The sequence below is a fragment of the Amblyomma americanum genome, chromosome 1 (assembly GCF_052857255.1).
Source record: "Amblyomma americanum isolate KBUSLIRL-KWMA chromosome 1, ASM5285725v1, whole genome shotgun sequence".
Classification (NCBI taxonomy): Eukaryota; Metazoa; Arthropoda; class Arachnida; order Ixodida; family Ixodidae; genus Amblyomma; species Amblyomma americanum.
Window position 1 is genome coordinate 360,081,518 of NC_135497.1, and position 16,998 is coordinate 360,098,515.

At 47.4% G+C, this 16,998-nt stretch overlaps 5 non-coding genes across 5 annotated transcripts; all 5 read right to left on the reverse strand.

The window, feature by feature from the left end:
• Window positions 1–251: 251 nt before the first annotated feature.
• TRNAL-UAA (transfer RNA leucine (anticodon UAA)) lies at window positions 252–335 on the reverse strand. The gene has a single exon. It is a non-coding gene; the product is annotated as a tRNA-Leu (tRNA).
• A 3,781-nt stretch (window positions 336–4,116) lies between these two features.
• On the reverse strand, window positions 4,117–4,200 carry TRNAL-UAA (transfer RNA leucine (anticodon UAA)). The gene has a single exon. It is a non-coding gene; the product is annotated as a tRNA-Leu (tRNA).
• Window positions 4,201–7,975: 3,775 nt separating this feature from the next.
• Window positions 7,976–8,059, reverse strand: TRNAL-UAA (transfer RNA leucine (anticodon UAA)). Its single transcript has one exon. It is a non-coding gene; the product is annotated as a tRNA-Leu (tRNA).
• Window positions 8,060–11,832: 3,773 nt separating this feature from the next.
• On the reverse strand, window positions 11,833–11,916 carry TRNAL-UAA (transfer RNA leucine (anticodon UAA)). Its single transcript has one exon. It is a non-coding gene; the product is annotated as a tRNA-Leu (tRNA).
• A 3,768-nt stretch (window positions 11,917–15,684) lies between these two features.
• On the reverse strand, window positions 15,685–15,768 carry TRNAL-UAA (transfer RNA leucine (anticodon UAA)). Its single transcript has one exon. It is a non-coding gene; the product is annotated as a tRNA-Leu (tRNA).
• Between the last annotated feature and the right edge of the window lie 1,230 nt (window positions 15,769–16,998).

Below are 16,998 nucleotides of genomic sequence, written 5' to 3' on the forward strand. Positions count from 1 at the left end.
AATTCGAAGTTTATAAGGATGCTCAGAACGTGTAGACCGAGTTCCTGCAGTAAAAAGACGAGTTCAGATTCCTCTTAGTGCACATTTAAGCAGACATAAGTGCAGTCCTGTAATTTTTTAATTGTATCCGACTACAGAGCAAAAAATGAAAAAAAAAACAGGGCAGTGCTGCTTAATAAAAATATGTTAGTGCTGCGTACGTGTAACGTTCACCGTAGGTCCAAAATAAGCCAAAGCTAAAAAAGGAATGTTGTCAGAAGTGGGGTTCGAACCCACGCCCTCTTACGAGGACCAGAGCTTAAATCTGGCGCCTTAGACCGCTCGGCCATTCTGACCACGGTGCGACTGCTTTTACGAACATATATTCATTCTGTGCAAGTGTATGTGAGCACATATAGCGTTTCTGCCAAAAGTAACCGAGCAGCCGCGACAGCAGCGGGAGCGGGCTCTCAGCCGAGCAGCGGCGCTGCGGTTCCAGGCGCTGGCCACAGCTCCCCGGCTGAGAGGGTAAACTGGGTGACGTTAGCCCGCGCTGTGGCCCTCCTTCCTCGGATGATAAGTAAGCAGGTAGCATGTGTGGCAAGAAATTTTGCGCATTTGGGATACTGAGCGAGGGCTCAGGCTTACGTCGCCAGTTTACACACGCAGCCGGGGAGCAGCGGCCAGCGCCGAAGACAGCAGCACCTTTGATCGGCTGGAAGCCCGCCCCGGCCACCGACGTGGCTGCTCGGTTACTTTTGGCAAAGACGGTAATTGTTCAATTGAGTTTTCACATACTTGGTAAGGCTACAATTTGCGCTGCAAGAGTGCATCCACCTGTCCTTTACCTTGGCCTCCTCGTCGCAAGGCTGAGCGCGATTGAGCTTATTTTTTGTGACCGATCTGCGCATGCGCGAATTTCCTGGCGGCGACTAATGAAAACAATCTGCACGACGTCTTTAGACACCACGGTTCTAGGAAACGTATGGAAAGCGGTGAAAACGACGTCACCGCTGCCAATTATTTGCAGGCTTTCTAAGGCGAAGTTTTTTCTGTATTATGAGTGGGCTCAAGACCTGTATGGAAGAAACGTGTCCAAGAAGTTTCCGCTCCACCTGTCAGTCAAACGAAATGAAATACATAAGTAAATGAATAAAAACAGAAATTCAAAGTTTGAAATAAAAACAAACGAGAACACGAAATTTAAAAATAAAAACAAAAACAAGGAGTGGAAAGTTAAAACCCAAGAAAAAATATAAACCAGAAATAAAAAACTTGAGAAAATAAAGGAAATAAAAATGAGAAATGAAGGAAGAATGAGTGAACAGAGAAAGGATTTCGCGTTTAAATCAATTTTTATATGCAGCAATGCGTTTAGAGGCTACTTTTTCATCTCTCTTTGTCCACAGATTTCTGTCCGTCCGTCAGTCCATACCTGAGATGTATTAGCGGAGATGTATACCGGTTGACCCATGGAGGGAGGAAAGAATTCAGGAGAGGCGGCTACATCTCATTTTTCGAAGCCGGCTCGCCCTGCGCCCCCCCACCCCACACACACACACGCACACACTTGGCCATGGTCTCAGCGCGCTTGAGCATGTGCAAAAGATAATGCGGCACAGGATGCCGGTGCACCCAACGTTACTATTTTTCTTACTTGAAGGGGAAGCCACAAGCCTCTGAATTTCGCATACGGGATCGTCCGAAGTTGACTCTGTTGAGACGTCTCACAAGGAGTGGGTCGCACACTAGTTTCGGCCATCGTCTTAATGAATGAATGAGGCTTTGTTTACCACTTTCGAAGAGGTACTGAACAAAATGGCCAAAAAGAAAGCGCCATGCACAGTAGCGCAGTGCGACGTGCCGGTTCAAGCAACTTCCTGTCTAGCGCTGATTCATCTTTAACGCTTACTGCCCGGAGGGAGCCGGCTGAGCCAACGGGCACCTTTTTATACCCCGTTTTGATCTTCTGCCTTCGGCCTTTGCACCACTGCTACCTTCCATGCCACACATATAGTATCGGAAAAGACTGTTAAGACTGCGAAGGAAGCATGCGTGCATTCGTCGCTGTGTCAGCGGTACCGAGGTTTACAACAGTAACCTTCACGCTGCCTGAGTTACCAAAGCCTAATAGCGCGGTTCAATGCAAGCTGCTTCATGTCTCCTGTTCCTCAGTGTAGCACGTGTTACGCGAGTTATAGTTCTTGCACGCCTAATTATCCCTCCAAAAAGGGGAAGCTACGGGCCTTTCCCGATGCGCATAGCGCTGTTCAGAATTAGCGACCAGCGGTGCTTGCATTCATGTCTCGAATGCCGTTGTGGCTCTATTAAGCCACCGCTGGCTGCTTGTTCAGATATAGTTGGTGTCTATATTGCCGGGCTGCTCGGTTGTTTCTTGTGAATCGCAGCTTACTCTGCTGTAATTTTGTTTTCAGCGACCTTTACAGCGATTTTTCAAGCCTGACCTCGCAGTAATTGATTCATCTTCAGCCCTTTAATATTCATCCTCATAGCTAGGTGCTTCGCACTCGGAGTCAACATCTGTGACATGATCGCGCAGATCCTGTTCGGTGGAGCCCAAAGCATCGTTGCACGACGGCGCCCGTCTGTCTGATCTGACGGAAGGAAATCCTAGCTCTCCTGTCCATTTCTTTTCATCACAATCTCGCAGGTCGCCACGAGTGAGTGGAGGGCTCAAAAATAAAAGACAGAAATTAGGAAAAAATCTTATTTTCTGAGGCATGGAAGTCTAGAAAAAAACGGAAACAGCCTAGTGGTCCTTAAAACCATATTCAACAATTATTCCAGACAACATTATGAATAATGGCGGTGACAAAAAAAGCAGGAAAAGGGGGCATAATGCACGTTATCATTCAGTTGAAGAACAATTCGAGGCTTAGCCACAACATCGTGCTTGCTTTCCAGTTCCCGCTTGAACGAATGCGGAACGAGGTACACGTCTGCTCTAGTTTCGTATTGAGCTTTTTTTATCCGATTTAACCAAGCTGGAGCTAAGAAAATATAAGATATTTTCTCGGTTCTCTTCTGCACGAAAAAACTGCTACACGTGGAGGAAATTTTAAACTGGCTTTTAAACCCACTTTTAAAATTTCCTGGCTTTTAAACCAGACCCGCCGTGGTGACTCAGTGGTTAGGACGCTCGGCTACTATACGAACCTTACCGCGGCGGCCACGTTTCGATAGAGGCGAAACGCAAAGGCGCCGGTGTGCTGTGCGATGTCAGTGCACGTTAAAGGTCCCCAGGTGGTAGAAATTATTTCGGAGCACAACACTACGGCACCTCTTCCTTTGTTCTCTCAGTCTCTCCTTTATCCCTTCCCTTATGGCGCGGTTCCTGTGTCCACCGATATGTGAGACGGATGCTGCGACATTTCCTTTCCCCAAAACCACCTCTAAAATTTCGCCTCCAACGTTTGTTATAAAAACAAACACATTCGAGCGGCACTGGGGTGCAGGCTGCTCGAGGAGCCGCGACTAAAAGCTACTAAGAAAACCGAGGAGGGCCTGGTTTTTTAACTCAACGCTGAAGGTCGCAGGACTCAATCAACGCATGGAGTGCCTTTCAGACAGTCGCGTGACATTTCTCTTTCGATTTTGTTTTGTTTTTAGGTTTCTGTGACTGAATAGTTCCAGTCGCAGACACCATAGCAGCAAACTAGGCCCACGGAAGTAAAAATGCGCGTGGACTCTGGTTTACGTATCACTAAGCCGATGATACAGCGGCAAGCCGCCACGGGACTGGCTGAGCGGCACTCCTTGCGTTGGTTGACTCTTCCTACCTTCAGCGTTGAGTTAAAAAAAGAAAGGCGGGAGCCGGGACGTTTAATCCGATTTAAATTAGAGAAATCGGATACACAGGAAAATAATTCGAAGTTTATAAGGATGCTCAGAACGTGTAGACCGAGTTCCTGCAGTAAAAAGACGAGTTCAGATTCCTCTTAGTGCACATTTAAGCAGACATAAGTGCAGTCCTGTAATTTTTTAATTGTATCCGACTACAGAGCAAAAAATGAAAAAAAAAAACAGGGCAGTGCTGCTTAATAAAAATATGTTAGTGCTGCGTACGTGTAACGTTCACCGTAGGTCCAAAATAAGCCAAAGCTAAAAAAGGAATGTTGTCAGAAGTGGGGTTCGAACCCACGCCCTCTTACGAGGACCAGAGCTTAAATCTGGCGCCTTAGACCGCTCGGCCATTCTGACCACGGTGCGACTGCTTTTACGAACATATATTCATTCTGTGCAAGTGTATGTGCGCACATATAGCGTTTCTGCCAAAAGTAACCGAGCAGCCGCGACAGCAGCGGGAGCGGGCTCTCAGCCGAGCAGCGGCGCTGCGGTTCCAGGCGCTGGCCACAGCTCCCCGGCTGAGAGGGTAAACTGGGTGACGTTAGCCCGCGCTGTGGCCCTCCTTCCTCGGATGATAAGTAAGCAGGTAGCATGTGTGGCAAGAAATTTTGCGCATTTGGGATACTGAGCGAGGGCTCAGGCTTACGTCGCCAGTTTACACACGCAGCCGGGGAGCAGCGGCCAGCGCCGAAGACAGCAGCACCTTTGATCGGCTGGAAGCCCGCCCCGGCCACCGACGTGGCTGCTCGGTTACTTTTGGCAAAGACGGTAATTGTTCAATTGAGTTTTCACATACTTGGTAAGGCTACAATTTGCGCTGCAAGAGTGCATCCACCTGTCCTTTACCTTGGCCTCCTCGTCGCAAGGCTGAGCGCGATTGAGCTTATTTTTTGTGACCGATCTGCGCATGCGCGAATTTCCTGGCGGCGACTAATGAAAACAATCTGCACGACGTCTTTAGACACCGCGGTTCTAGGAAACGTATGGAAAGCGGTGAAAACGACGTCACCGCTGCCAATTATTTGCAGGCTTTCTAAGGCGAAGTTTTTTCTGTATTATGAGTGGGCTCAAGACCTGTATGGAAGAAACGTGTCCAAGAAGTTTCCGCTCCACCTGTCAGTCAAACGAAATGAAATACATAAGTAAATGAATAAAAACAGAAATTCAAAGTTTGAAATAAAAACAAACGAGAACACGAAATTTAAAAATAAAAACAAAAACAAGGAGTGAAAAGTTAAAACCCAAGAAAAAATATAAACCAGAAATAAAAAACTTGAGAAAATAAAGGAAATAAAAATGAGAAATGAAGGAAGAATGAGTGAACAGAGAAAGGATTTCGCGTTTAAATCAATTTTTATATGCAGCAATGCGTTTAGAGGCTACTTTTTCATCTCTCTTTGTCCACAGATTTCTGTCCGTCCGTCAGTCCATACCTGAGATGTATTAGCGGAGATGTATACCGGTTGACCCATGGAGGGAGGAAAGAATTCAGGAGAGGCGGCTACATCTCATTTTTCGAAGCCGGCTCGCCCTGCGCCCCCCACCCCACACACACACACGCACACACTTGGCCATGGTCTCAGCGCGCTTGAGCATGTGCAAAAGATAATGCGGCACAGGATGCCGGTGCACCCAACGTTACTATTTTTCTTACTTGAAGGGGAAGCCACAAGCCTCTGAATTTCGCATACGGGATCGTCCGAAGTTGACTCTGTTGAGACGTCTCACAAGGAGTGGGTCGCACACTAGTTTCGGCCATCGTCTTAATGAATGAATGAGGCTTTGTTTACCACTTTCGAAGAGGTACTGAACAAAATGGCCAAAAAGAAAGCGCCATGCACAGTAGCGCAGTGCGACGTGCCGGTTCAAGCAACTTCCTGTCTAGCGCTGATTCATCTTTAACGCTTACTGCCCGGAGGGAGCCGGCTGAGCCAACGGGCACCTTTTTATACCCCGTTTTGATCTTCTGCCTTCGGCCTTTGCACCACTGCTACCTTCCATGCCACACATATAGTATCGGAAAAGACTGTTAAGACTGCGAAGGAAGCATGCGTGCATTCGTCGCTGTGTCAGCGGTACCGAGGTTTACAACAGTAACCTTCACGCTGCCTGAGTTACCAAAGCCTAATAGCGCGGTTCAATGCAAGCTGCTTCATGTCTCCTGTTCCTCAGTGTAGCACGTGTTGCGCGAGTTATAGTTCTTGCACGCCTAATTATCCCTCCAAAAAGGGGAAGCTACGGGCCTTTCCCGATGCGCATAGCGCTGTTCAGAATTAGCGACCAGCGGTGCTTGCATTCATGTCTCGAATGCCGTTGTGGCTCTATTAAGCCACCGCTGGCTGCTTGTTCAGATATAGTTGGTGTCTATATTGCCGGGCTGCTCGGTTGTTTCTTGTGAATCGCAGCTTACTCTGCTGTAATTTTGTTTTCAGCGACCTTTACAGCGATTTTTCAAGCCTGACCTCGCAGTAATTGATTCATCTTCAGCCCTTTAATATTCATCCTCATAGCTAGGTGCTTCGCACTCGGAGTCAACATCTGTGACATGATCGCGCAGATCCTGTTCGGTGGAGCCCAAAGCATCGTTGCACGACGGCGCCCGTCTGTCTGATCTGACGGAAGGAAATCCTAGCTCTCCTGTCCATTTCTTTTCATCACAATCTCGCAGGTCGCCACGAGTGAGTGGAGGGCTCAAAAATAAAAGACAGAAATTAGGAAAAAATCTTATTTTCTGAGGCATGGAAGTCTAGAAAAAAACGGAAACAGCCTAGTGGTCCTTAAAACCATATTCAACAATTATTCCAGACAACATTATGAATAATGGCGGTGACAAAAAAAGCAGGAAAAGGGGGCATAATGCACGTTATCATTCAGTTGAAGAACAATTCGAGGCTTAGCCACAACATCGTGCTTGCTTTCCAGTTCCCGCTTGAACGAATGCGGAACGAGGTACACGTCTGCTCTAGTTTCGTATTGAGCTTTTTTTATCCGATTTAACCAAGCTGGAGCTAAGAAAATATAAGATATTTTCACGGTTCTCTTCTGCACGAAAAAACTGCTACACGTGGAGGAAATTTTAAACTGGCTTTTAAACCCACTTTTAAAATTTCCTGGCTTTTAAACCAGACCCGCCGTGGTGACTCAGTGGTTAGGACGCTCGGCTACTATACGAACCTTACCGCGGCGGCCACGTTTCGATAGAGGCGAAACGCAAAGGCGCCGGTGTGCTGTGCGATGTCAGTGCACGTTAAAGGTCCCCAGGTGGTCGAAATTATTTCGGAGCACCACGCTACGGCACCTCTTCCTTTGTTCTCTCAGTCCCTCTTTTATCCCTTCCCTTATGGCGCGGTTCCTGTGTCCACCGATATGTGAGACGGATGCTGCGACATTTCCTTTCCCCAAAACCACCTCTAGAATTTCGCCTCCAACGTTTGTTATAAAAACAAACACATTCGAGCGGCACTGGGGTGCCGGCTGCTCGAGGAGCCCCGACTAAAAGCTACTGAGAAAACCGAGGAGGGCCTGGTTTTTTAACTCAACGCTGAAGGTCGCAGGAGTCAATCAACGCATGGAGTGCCTTTCAGACAGTCGCGTGACATTTCTTTCGATTTTGTTTTGTTTTTAGGTTTCTGTGACTGAATAGTTCCAGTCGCAGACACCATAGCAGCAAACTAGTCCCACGGAAGTAAAAATACGCGTGGACTCTGGTTTACGTATCACTAAGCCGATGGTACAGCGGCAAGCCGCCACGGGACTGGCTGAGCGGCACTCCTTGTGTTGGTTGACTCTTCCTACCTTCAGCGTTGAGTTAAAAAAAGAAAGGCGGGAGCCGGGACGTTTAATCCGATTTAAATAAGAGAAATCGGACACACAGGAAAATAATTCGAAGTTTATAAGAATGCTCAGAACGTGTAGACCGAGTTCCTGCAGTAAAAAGACGAGTTCAGATTCCTCTTAGTGCACATTTAAGCAGACATAAGTGCAGTCCTCTAATTTTTTAATTGTATCCGACTACAGAGCAAAAAATGAAAAAAAAACAGGGCAGTGCTGCTTAATAAAATATGTTAGTGCTGCGTACGTGTAACGTTCACCGTAGGTCCAAAATAAGCCAAAGCTAAAAAAGGAATGTTGTCAGAAGTGGGGTTCGAACCCACGCCCTCTTACGAGGACCAGAGCTTAAATCTGGCGCCTTAGACCGCTCGGCCATTCTGACCACGGTGCGACTGCTTTTACGAACATATATTCATTCTGTGCAAGTGTATGTGCATACATGTAGAGTTTCTGCCAAAAGTAACCGAGCAGCCGCGACAGCAGCGGGAGCGGGCTCTCAGCCGAGCGGCGGCGCTGTGGTTCCAGGCGCTGGGCACTGCTCCCCGGCTGAGAGTGTAAACTGGGTGACGTAACCCCGCGCTGTGGCCCTCCTTCCTCGGATGATAAGTAAGAGGTAGCATGTGTGGCAAGAAATTTTGCGCATTTGGGTACTGAGCGAGGGCTCAGGCTTACGTCGCCAGTTTACACTCGCAGCCGGGGAGCAGCGGCCAGCGTCGAAGACAGCAGCACCTTTGATCGGCTGCAAGCCCGCCCCGGCCACCGACGTGGCTTCTCGGTTACTTTTGGCAAAGACGGTAATTGTTCAACTCAGTTTTCACATACTTGGTAAGGTTACAATTTGCACTGCAGGAGTGCATCCGCCTGTCCTTTACCTTGGCCTCCTCCTCGCAACGCTGAGCGCGATTGAGCTTATTTCGTGTGACCGATCTGCGCAAGCGCGAATCCTGGCGGCGACTAATGAAAACAATCTGCACGACGTCTTTAGACACCGCGGTCCTAGGAAACGTATGGAAAGCGGTGAAAACGACGTCACCGCTGCCAATTATTTGCAGGCTTTCTAAGGCGAAGTTTTTCTTGTGTTATGAGTGGGCTCAAGACCTGTATGGAAGAAACGTGTCCAAGTTGTATCCGCTCCACCTGTCAGTCAAACGAAATGAAAGATATAAGTAAATTAATATACACAGAAATTCAAAGTTTGAAATAAAAACAAACGAGAACACGAAATTTAAAAATAAAAACAAAAACAAGGAGTGGAAAGTTAAAACCCAAGAAATAAAAATATAAACCAGAAATAAAAACTTGAGAAAATAAAGGAAATAAAAATGAGAAATGAAGGGACAATGAGTGAACAGAGAAAGGATTTCGCGTTTAAATCAATTTTTAAATGCAGCAATGCGTTTAGTGGCTACTTTTTCATCTCTCTTTGTCCACAGATTTCTGTCCGTCCGTCAGATCATACCTGAGATGTATTAGCGGAGATGTATATCGGTAGACCAATGGAGGGAGGAAAGAAATCAGGAGAGGCGGCTATGTCTCGTTTTTTGAAGCCGGCTCGCCCTGCGCCCCCCACCCCACACACACACGCACACGCTTGGCCACCGTCTCAGCGCGCTTGAGCATGTGCAAAAGATAATGCGGCACAGGATGCCGGTGCACCCAACGTTACTATTTTTCTTTCTTGAAGGGGAAGCCACAAGCCTCTGAATTTCGCATACGGGATCGTTCGAAGTTGACTCTGTTGAGACGTCTCACAAGGAGGGGGTCGCACAATAGTTTCGACCGTCGTCTGAATGAATGAATGAGCCTTTGTTTACCACTTTCGAAGAGGTACTGAACTAAATGGTCAAAAAGAAAGCGCCATGCACAGTAGCGCAGTGCGACGTGCCGGTTCAAGCAACTTCCTGTCTAGCGCTGATTCATCTTTAACGCTTACTGCCCGGAGGGAACCGGCTGAGCCAACGAGCACATTTGTATACCCCGTTTTGAGTTTCTGCCTTCGGCCTTTGCACCACTTCTACCTTCCATGCCACACATATAGTACCGGAAAAGACTGTTAAGACTACGAAAGAAGCGTGCGTGCATTCGTCGTTGTGTTAGCGGTACCGGGGCTTACAACAGTAACCTTCGAGCTGCCTGAGTTACCAAAGCCTAATAGCGCGGTTCAATGCAAGCTGCTTCATGTCTCCTGTTCGTCACTGTAGCACGTGTTGCGCGAGTTTTAGTTCTTGCACGCTTATTATCCCTCCAAAAAGGGGAAGCTACGGGCCTTTCCCGATGCGTATAGCGCTGTTCATAATTAGCGACCAGCGGTGCTTGCATTCATGTCTCGAATGCCGTTGTGGCTCTATTAAGCCACCGCTGGCTGCTTGTTCAGATATAGTTGGCGTCTACATTGCCGGGCTGCTCGGTTGTTTCTTGTGAATTGCAGCTTACTCTGCAGCAATTTTGTTCTCAGCGACCTTTCCAGCGATTTTTCAAGCCTGACCGCGCAGTAGTTGATTCATCTTCAGCCCTTTCATGTTCATCCTCATAGCTAGGTGCTTCGCACTCGGAGTCAACAACTGTGACATGATCGCGCAGATCCTGTTCGGTGGAGCACAAAGCATCGTTGCACGACTGCACCCGTCTGTCTGATCTGACGGAAGGAAATCCTAGCTCTCCTGTCCATTTCTTTTCATCACAATCTCGCAGGTCGCCACTAGTGAGTGGAGGGCTAAAAAATAAAAGACAGAAATTAGGATAAAATCTTATTTTCTAAGGCATGGAAGTCTAGAAAAAAAAACGGAAACAGCCTAGTGGTCCTTAAAAACATATTCAACAATAATTCCACACAACATCATGAATAATGGAGGTGACAAAAAAAGCAGAAAAAGTGGGCATAATGCACGTTATCATTCAGTTGAAGAACAATTCGGGGCTTAGCCACAACATCGTGCTTGCTTTCCAGTTCCCGCTTGAACGAATGCGGAACGAAGCACACGTCTGATCTAGTTTCGTACTGAACTTTTTTTATCCGCTTTAACCAAGCTGGAGCTAAGGAAATATAAGATATTTTCTCGGTTCTCTTCTGCACGAAAAAACTGCTACACGTGGAGGAAATTTTTAAACTGGCTTTTAAACCACTTTTAAAATTTCCTGGTTTTTAAACCAGACCCGCCGTGGTGACTCAGTGGTTAGGACGCTCGGCTACTATACGAACCTTACCGCGGCGGCCACGTTTCGATAGAGGCGAAACGCAAAGGCGCCGGTGTGCTGTGCGATGTCAGTGCACGTTAAAGGTCCCCAGGTGGTCGAAATTATTTAGAAGCACAACACTACGGCACCTCTTCCTTTGTTCTCTCAGTCTCTCCTTTATCCCTTCCCTTATGGCGCGGTTCCTGTGTCCACCGATATGTGAGACGGATGCTGCGACATTTCCTTTCCCCAAAACCACCTCTAGAATTTCGCCTCCAACGTTTGTTATAAAAACAAACACATTCGAGCGGCACTGGGGTGCCGGCTGCTCGAGGAGCCCCGACTAAAAGCTACTGAGAAAACCGAGGAGGGCCTGGTTTTTTAACTCAACGCTGAAGGTCGCAGGAGTCAATCAACGCATGGAGTGCCTTTCAGACAGTCGCGTGACATTTCTTTCGATTTTGTTTTGTTTTTAGGTTTCTGTGACTGAATAGTTCCAGTCGCAGACACCATAGCAGCAAACTAGTCCCAAGGATGTAAAAATACGCGTGGACTCTGGTTTACGTATCACTAAGCCGATGGTACAGCGGCAAGCCGCCACGGGACGGGCTGAGCGGCACTCCTTGCCTTGGTTGACTCTTCCTACCTTCAGCGTTGAGTTAAAAAAAGAAAGGCGGGAGCCGGGACGTTTAATCCGATTTAAATTAGAGAAATCGGACACACAGGAAAATAATTCGAAGTTTATAAGAATGCTCAGAACGTGTAGACCGAGTTCCTGCAGTAAAAAGACGAGTTCAGATTCCTCTTAGTGCACATTTAAGCAGACATAAGTGCAGTCCTCTAATTTTTTAATTGTATCCGACTACAGAGCAAAAAATGAAAAAAAAACAGGGCAGTGCTGCTTAATAAAAATATGTTAGTGCTGCGTACGTGTAACGTTCACCGTAGGTCCAAAATAAGCCAAAGCTAAAAAAGGAATGTTGTCAGAAGTGGGGTTCGAACCCACGCCCTCTTACGAGGACCAGAGCTTAAATCTGGCGCCTTAGACCGCTCGGCCATTCTGACCACGGTGCGACTGCTTTTACGAACATATATTCATTCTGTGCAAGTGTATGTGCATACATGTAGAGTTTCTGCCAAAAGTAACCGAGCAGCCGCGACAGCAGCGGGAGCGGGCTCTCAGCCGAGCGGCGGCGCTGTGGTTCCAGGCGCTGGGCACTGCTCCCCGGCTGAGAGTGTAAACTGGGTGACGTAACCCCGCGCTGTGGCCCTCCTTCCTCGGATGATAAGTAAGAGGTAGCATGTGTGGCAAGAAATTTTGCGTATTTGGGTACTGAGCGAGGGCTCAGGCTTACGTCGCCAGTTTACACTCGCAGCCGGGGAGCAGCGGCCAGCGTCGAAGACAGCAGCACCTTTGATCGGCTGCAAGCCCGCCCCGGCCACCGACGTGGCTTCTCGGTTACTTTTGGCAAAGACGGTAATTGTTCAACTCAGTTTTCACATACTTGGTAAGGTTACAATTTGCACTGCAGGAGTGCATCCGCCTGTCCTTTACCTTGGCCTCCTCCTCGCAACGCTGAGCGCGATTGAGCTTATTTCGTGTGACCGATCTGCGCAAGCGCGAATCCTGGCGGTGACTAATGAAAACAATCTGCACGACGTCTTTAGACACCGCGGTCCTAGGAAACGTATGGAAAGCGGTGAAAACGACGTCACCGCTGCCAATTATTTGCAGGCTTTCTAAGGCGAAGTTTTTCTTGTGTTATGAGTGGGCTCAAGACCTGTACGGAAGAAACGTGTCCAAGAAGTTTCCGCTCCACCTGTCAGTCAAACGAAATGAAATATAAAAGTAAATAAAAACAGAAATTCAAAGCTTGAAATAAAAACAAACGAGAACACGAAATTTAAAAATAAAAATAAAAACAAGGAGTGGAAAATTAAAACCCAAGAAAAAAAGATAAACCAGAAATAAAAGACTTGAGAAAATTAAGGAAACAAAAATGAAAAATGAAGGGACAATGAGTGGACAGAGAAAGTATTTCGCGTTTAAATCAATTTTTAACTGCAGCAATGCGTTTAGAGGCTACTTTTGAATCTCTCTTTGTCCACAGATTTCTGTCCGTCCCTCAGTCCATACCTGAGATGTATTAGCGGAGATGTATACCGGTTGACCCATGGAGGGAGGAAAGAATTCAGGAGAGGCGGCTACATCTCATTTTTCGAAGCCGGCTCGCCCTGCGCCCCCCACCCCACACACACACACACGCACACACTTGGCCATGGTCTCAGCGCGCTTGAGCATGTGCAAAAGATAATGCGGCACAGGATGCCGGTGCACCCAACGTTACTATTTTTCTTACTTGAAGGGGAAGCCACAAGCCTCTGAATTTCGCATACGGGATCGTCCGAAGTTGACTCTGTTGAGACGTCTCACAAGGAGTGGGTCGCACACTAGTTTCGGCCATCGTCTTAATGAATGAATGAGGCTTTGTTTACCACTTTCGAAGAGGTACTGAACAAAATGGCCAAAAAGAAAGCGCCATGCACAGTAGCGCAGTGCGACGTGCCGGTTCAAGCAACTTCCTGTCTAGCGCTGATTCATCTTTAACGCTTACTGCCCGGAGGGAGCCGGCTGAGCCAACGGGCACCTTTTTATACCCCGTTTTGATCTTCTGCCTTCGGCCTTTGCACCACTGCTACCTTCCATGCCACACATATAGTATCGGAAAAGACTGTTAAGACTGCGAAAGAAGCATGCGTGCATTCGTCGCTGTGTCAGCGGTACCGAGGTTTACAACAGTAACCTTCGAGCTGCCTGAGTTACCATAGCCTAATAGCGCGGTTCAATGCAAGCTGCTTCATGTCTCCTGTTCCTCAGTGTAGCACGTGTTGCGCGAATTATAGTTCTTGCACGCCTAATTATCCCTCCAAAAAGGGGAAGCTACGGGCCTTTCCCGATGCGCATAGCGCTGTTCAGAATTAGCGACCAGCGGTGCTTGCATTCATGTCTCGAATGCCGTTGTGGCTCTATTAAGCCACCGCTGGCTGCTTGTTCAGATATAGTTGGTGTCTATATTGCCGGGCTGCTCGGTTGTTTCTTGTGAATCGCAGCTTACTCTGCTGCAATTTTGTTTTCAGCGACCTTTACAGCGATTTTTCAAGCCTGACCGCGCAGTAATTGATTCATCTTCAGCCCTTTAATATTCATCCTCATAGCTAGGTGCTTCGCACTCGGAGTCAACATCTGTGACATGATCGCGCAGATCCTGTTCGGTGGAGCCCAAAGCATCGTTGCACGACGGCGCCCGTCTGTCTGATCTGACGGAAGGAAATCCTAGCTCTCCTGTCCATTTCTTTTCATCACAATCTCGCAGGTCGCCACGAGTGAGTGGAGGGCTCAAAAATAAAAGACAGAAATTAGGAAAAAATCTTATTTTCTGAGGCATGGAAGTCTAGAAAAAAACGGAAACAGCCTAGTGGTCCTTAAAACCATATTCAACAATTATTCCAGACAACATTATGAATAATGGCGGTGACAAAAAAAGCAGGAAAAGGGGGCATAATGCACGTTATCATTCAGTTGAAGAACAATTCGAGGCTTAGCCACAACATCGTGCTTGCTTTCCAGTTCCCGCTTGAACGAATGCGGAACGAGGTACACGTCTGCTCTAGTTTCGTATTGAGCTTTTTTTATCCGCTTTAACCAAGCTGGAGCTAAGAAAATATAAGATATTTTCTCTGTTCTCTTCTGCACGAAAAAACTGCTACACGTGGAGGAAATTTTAAACTGGCTTTTAAACCCACTTTTAAAATTTCCTGGCTTTTAAACCAGACCCGCCGTGGTGACTCAGTGGTTAGGACGCTCGGCTACTATACGAACCTTACCGCGGCGGCCACGTTTCGATAGAGGCGAAACGCAAAGGCGCCGGTGTGCTGTGCGATGTCAGTGCACGTTAAAGGTCCCCAGGTGGTCGAAATTATTTCGGAGCACAACGCTACGGCACCTCTTCCTTTGTTCTCTCAGTCCCTCTTTTATCCCTTCCCTTATGGCGCGGTTCCTGTGTCCACCGATATGTGAGACGGATGCTGCGACATTTCCTTTCCCCAAAACCACCTCTAGAATTTCGCCTCCAACGTTTGTTATAAAAACAAACACATTCGAGCGGCACTGGGGTGCAGGCTGCTCGAGGAGCCCCGACTAAAAGCTACTGAGAAAACCGAGGAGGGCCTGGTTTTTTAACTCAACGCTGAAGGTCGCAGGAGTCAATCAACGCATGGAGTGCCTTTCAGACAGTCGCGTGACATTTCTTTCGATTTTGTTTTGTTTTTAGGTTTCTGTGACTGAATAGTTCCAGTCGCAGACACCATAGCAGCAAACTAGTCCCACGGAAGTAAAAATACGCGTGGACTCTGGTTTACGTATCACTAAGCCGATGGTACAGCGGCAAGCCGCCACGGGACTGGCTGAGCGGCACTCCTTACGTTGGTTGACTCTTCCTACCTTTAGCGTTGAGTTAAAAAAAGAAAGGCGGGAGCCGGGACGTTTAATCCGATTTAAATTAGAGAAATCGGACACACAGGAAAATAATTCGAAGTTTATAAGAATGCTCAGAACGTGTAGACCGAGTTCCTGCAGTAAAAAGACGAGTTCAGAATCCTCTTAGTGCACATTTAAGCAGACATAAGTGCAGTCCTGTAATTTTTTAATTGTATCCGACTACAGAGCAAAAAATGAAAAAAACAGGGCAGTGCTGCTCAATAAAAATATGTTAGTGCTGCGTACGTGTAACGTTCACTGTAGGTCCAAAATAAGCCAGAGCTAAAAAGGAATGTTGTCAGATGTGGGGTTTGAACCCACGCCCTCTTACGAGGACCAGAGCTTAAATCTGGCGCCTTAGACCGCTCGGCCATTCTGATCATTTTTTTTTCTTTATTGCATGGAAGAACGTCTGTAGAAAGGAGGAAACTTCAATCAGACTAGTTCGCGTCTCAAGTTACCGGGCTGCTTAATATGAGCCCCCCATAGCCCTAACTCACCACTGCATCCCCATCAAAACATCAAAATTCAGTGAGGCACACACAAGCATCTAGGCACGGCAGCCAGCTTGGAGGTTCGTCGCGAGCAGCATATACACTCCTCACCAACGCACACTGTTCCCGAAACACAGATTTGGACGATCTTGGTGGCTCGGCATGTCTGTCCATCATACGGCTTTTCCAAAGACTGAATAGTCCCATCAACACAAACACGTCATAAGGCACAACAGAGTTTTTGTCAACAGGCAGAAATCTAATAGTGTGTGGTGTAATTTCAATGTCCTTCTTAAGAGTTCGTTGTAGTATGTCCCAAAAGAACATGGCATCACGGCACAGGATGAAGCAATGATCAATTGTCTCAGGCACGTTACACAGACGACAATTCACATTCCAGGGTACAAACATCCCCTTGTCATTAAGAAATGTCTTGACAGGCAGCGTCGCTGTGTGTAGTTTGAAAAAGAACGTTTTAGCGGCTGCCTGAATGCACATCCGCCTAACACGCTTTAGAACACTGATGTCCAAAGACCCCAAATAAGGCTGCCGATACAATGGTGTAGGGAACAAAGACTCAGTGAGAGCCTGGGTCATCTGCTTTCTCGAGAGGCTATACAGGTAATCTAAAGAGAAGCGCACAGTGAGAAAATTGAAAGTGTCAGCAACCTCCTTAAGAAATCCCCATAAAGTCCCCTCACGAGCCTGCACAGTCGGTGCGAATAAGTAAGGCAAATGAAAACTAAGCCGCCTAATGAGCACAGCTACCAGAAACGGGTCGTTTGCCGATTTGAAAAAGAAAAAACGGGAAACGAGTTGATGCACGAACAGGTGAACAAGGCCCACTCCACCACCCTCTAAGGGAAGGAACAAGTTGTCACGCCTCATCGGCTCCCATTGAGAGCGCCAAGCGAATGCTGCAAATATTTTATGTATTGCTTGCACCTTCCTCCTCGCACAATGCAGGACTTGAAGGACATACGCGAGCTTTGCAAACAAAAAAATGTTACAGACCTGTGCCCTCGCAAACACTAAGAGTTCCCTAGCCATCCAAGCCTGTGTTTGCCGCCGTAGAGTTACAGTTTGTGAATCCCAGTAGGCTGTACTGTTGCGAAC